Source organism: Lolium perenne, chromosome 1 (assembly GCF_019359855.2).
Source record: "Lolium perenne isolate Kyuss_39 chromosome 1, Kyuss_2.0, whole genome shotgun sequence".
Lineage (NCBI taxonomy): Eukaryota > Viridiplantae > Streptophyta > Magnoliopsida > Poales > Poaceae > Lolium > Lolium perenne.
In genome coordinates this window covers 64,259,986-64,264,441 of record NC_067244.2, presented here as the reverse complement: position 1 = coordinate 64,264,441, position 4,456 = coordinate 64,259,986, and positions in this window count along the sequence as shown.

Genomic DNA, 4,456 nt, shown 5'->3' with positions numbered 1-4,456 from the left:
TTATATCTGGATCTTGTTTAATGCAAGACGGTTATTCATTCAAGTCTGAGAATAATGGTTGTTCTATTTTTATGAATAATATCTTTTATGGTCGAGCACCACAAAAGAATGGCTTATTTCTGTTAGATCTCGATAGTAGTGATACGCATATACATAACATTGATGCTAAGCGAATTAAACTAAATGATAATTCTACTTATATGTGGCAATCGCTGCCTTGGTCATATTGGAGTGAAACGCATGAAGAAACTCCATACTGATGGATTACTTGAATCACTTGACTTTGAGTCACTTGATAGATGCGAAGCATGTCTAATGGGAAAAATGACAAAGACTCCATTTTCTGGTATGATGGAGCGAGCTACTGACTTATTGGAAATCATACATACCGATGTATGTGGACCAATGAGTGTAGCATCGCGCGGTGGTTATCGTTATGTTCTAACCTTCACAGATGATCTTAGTAGATATGGGTATATCTATTTCATGAAACATAAATCCGAAACTTTCGAGAAGTTTAAGGAATTTCAAAGTGAAGTAGAAAATCAACGTAACAAGAAGATCAAATTTCTACGATCTGATCGTGGAGGTGAATATCTGAGTTATGAGTTTGGCATGTATTTAAAGAAATGCAGAATACTTTCACAATTGACACCGCCGGGAACACCTCAACGAAACGGTGTGTCCGAACGTCGTAATCGAACTCTCTTAGATATGGTTCGTAGTATGATGTCTCTTACTGATTTGCCGTTATCATTTTGGAGTTATGCATTAGAGACAGCCGCATTCACTTTAAATAGAGCACCATCAAAATCCGTAGAAACGACACCGTATGAATTATGGTTTAACAAGAAACCTAAGCTGTCGTTCCTGAAAGTTTGGGGTTGCGAAGCCTATGTAAAGAAGTTACAACCGGACAAGCTAGAACCCAAAGCGGAGAAATGTGTCTTCATAGGATACCCTAAGGAAACTATAGGGTACACTTTCTATCACAGATCCGAAGGCAAAATCTTTGTTGCTAAGAACGGAACCTTTCTTGAGAAAGAATTTCTCACTAAAGAAGTGACTGGAAGAAAAGTAGAACTCAATGAGATTGATGAATCTATACTCGTTGATCGTAGTAGCGCAAGATCGAAATTGTACCTGTACCGCCTACACCGGCAACAGAGGAAGCTAATGATAATGATCATGAAACTTCGAACGAGGAAACTACTGAACCTCGCAGATCGACAAGGGAACGTGCCACTCCTGATTGGTATGATCCTTGTCTAAATGTCATGATTGTGGATAACAATGATGAGGACCCTGTGACGTATGAAGAAGCAATGATGAGCCCAGATTCCAACAAATGGCAAGAAGCCATGAAATCCGAAATGGGATCCATGTATGATAACAAAGTATGGACTTTGGTAGACTTACCTGATAGCCGAAAGGCTGTCGAAAATAAATGGATCTTCAAGAGAAAAACAGATGCTGATGGTAATATTACTGTCTATAAAGCTCGACTTGTCGCAAAGGGTTTCCGACAAATTCAAGGAGTTGACTACGATGAGACTTTCTCACCTGTAGCGAAGCTAAAATCTGTGAGGATTTTGTTAGCAATAGTTGCATTTTTCGATTATGAGATTTGGCAGATGGATGTCAAAACAGCGTTCCTTAATGGAGACATTGAGGAAGAGTTGTATATGGTACAACCCAAAGGTTTTGTCAATCCTAAAAATGCTGACAAAGTATGCAAACTTTAGCGTTCAATCTATGGACTGAAGCAAGCATCAAGAAGTTGGAACCGACGTTTTGATAAGGTGATCAAAGACTTCGGGTTTATACAGTGTCATGGAGAGGCCTGTATTTACAAGAAAGTGAGTGGGAGCTCTGTAGCATTCCTGATATTATATGTAGATGACATATTATTGATCGGGAATGATATAGAACTATTAAGCAGTGTTAAAGGTTATTTGAATAATAGTTTTTCAATGAAAGACCTTGGTGAAGCATCATATATATTAGGCATCAAGATTTATAGAGATAGATCAAGACGCCTAATAGGGCTATCACAGAGTACATATCTGGACAAGATTCTAAAGAAGTTTAGAATGGACGAAAGTAAGAAAGGGTTCTTACCTATGTTACCAGGCAAGGTATTGAGTAAGACTCAAGGACCGGCTACGGCAAAAGAAAGAGAAAGGATGAGTAATATCCCCTATGCCTCGGCAGTAGGATCTATCATGTATGCCATGCTATGTACTAGACCGGATATAGCACATGCTGTTAGTTTGACTAGCAGATATCAAAGTGATCCAGAATGGAACATCGGACAGTGGTCAAGAATATCCTGAAGTACTTGAAAAGAACTAAGGATATGTTTCTTTGTTATGGAGGTGACCAAGAGCTCGTTGTAAACGGTTACACCGATGCAAGTTGGAACACCGATCCCGATGACTCTAAGTCACAATCTGGGTACGTGTTTATATTGAATGGTGCTGCAGTAAGCTGGGCAAGCTCGAAGCAGTGCACGGTGGCGAAGTCTTCAACAGAATCAGAGTACATAGCGGCTTCAGAGGCTTCATCAGAGGCGGTATGGATGAAGAGGTTCATTGTAGAGCTCGGTGTGGTTCCTAGTGCATTGGACCCATTAATCATTTACTGTGATAACATGGGTGCCATCGCCAATGCACAAGAGCCAAGGTCACACAAGAGGCAGAAGCATATCAAGCTGCGTTACCACTCGATTCGCGAGTACATCGAAGATGGAGAAGTAAAGATTTGCAAAGTACACACTGATCTGAATGTAGCAGATCCGTTGACTAAAGCTCTCCCTAGGGCAAAGCATGACCAACACCAGAATGCCATGGGTGTTAGGTATATTACGATGTAATCTAGATTATTGACTCTAGTGCAAGTGGGAGACTGAAGGAGATATGCCCTAGAGGCAATAATAAAGTGGTTATTATTTATATCTTTATGTTTATGATAAATGTTTATATATCATGCTATAATTGTATTAACCGAAACATTAGTACATGTGTGATATGTAGACAAACAAGAAGTCCCTAGTATGCCTCTTAAACTAGCTTGTTGATTAATGGATGATTAGTTTCATAATCATGAACACTGGATGTTATTAATAACAAGGTTATGTCATTGTATGAATGATGTAATGGACACACCCAATTAAGCGTAGCATAAGATCTCATCATTAAGTTATTTGCTATAAGCTTTCGATACATAGTTACCTAGTCCTTATGACCATGATATCATGTAAATCACTTATACCGGAAAGGTACTTTGATTACACCAAACACCACTGCGTAAATGGGTGGCTATAAAGGTGGGATTAAGTATCCGGAAAGTATGAGTTGAGGCATATGGATCAACAGTGGGATTTGTCCATCCCGATGATGGATAGATATACTCTGGGCCCTCTCGGTGGAATGTCATCTAATGTCTTGCAAGCATATGAATGAGTTCATAAGAGACCACATACCACGGTACGAGTAAAGAGTACTTGTCAGGAGACGAGGTTGAACAAGGTATAGAGTGATACCGAAGATCAAACCTCGGACAAGTAAAATATCGCGAGACAAAGGGAATTGGTATTATATGTAAATGGTTCATTCGATCACTAAAGTCATCGTTGAATATGTGGGAGCCATTATGGATCTCCAGATCCCGCTATTGGTTATTGGTCGGAGTGAGTACTCAACCATGTCCGCATAGTTCACGAACCGTAGGGTGACACACTTAAAGTTGGATGTTGAAATGGTAATACTTGAATATGGAATGGAGTTCGAATATTTGTTCGGAGTCCCGGATGAGATCCCGGACATCACGAGGAGTTCCGGAATGGTCCGGAGAATAAGATTCATATATAGGATGTCATTTTATGTGAATTAAAATGTCGCGGAAGGTTCTATGGAAGGTTCTAGAAGGTTCTAGAAAAGTCCGGAAGAAACCACCAAGGAAGGTGGAGTCCACATGGGACTCCACCTCCATGGCCGGCCAACCCTAGTGGGGGAGGAGTCCCAAGTGGACTCCCCCTTAGGGGGCCGGCCACCCCCCCACATGGGAGGTGGAAACCCCACCTTTGGTGGGAGTCCTAGTTGGGCAAGGTTTCCCCCTCTTATGGAAGGTTTTTGGTTCGGGTCTTATTCGAAGACTTGGACACCAACACTTGGGGATCCACCTATATAATGAGGGGCCAAGGGAGGGGGCCGGCCACCCCAAGACCACAAGCTGGCCGCCCCATTGAAGTGGCCGGCCACCCCCTCCCAAACCCTAGCCGCCCCCCTCTCCTCCATATCTCCCGCGTAGCTTAGCGAAGCTCCGCCGGACTTCTTCACCGCCACCGACACCACGCCGTCGTGCTGTCGGATTCAAGAGGAGCTACTACTTCCGCTGCCCGCTGGAACGGGAGGTGGACGTCGTCTTCATCAACAACCGAACGTGTGACCGAGTA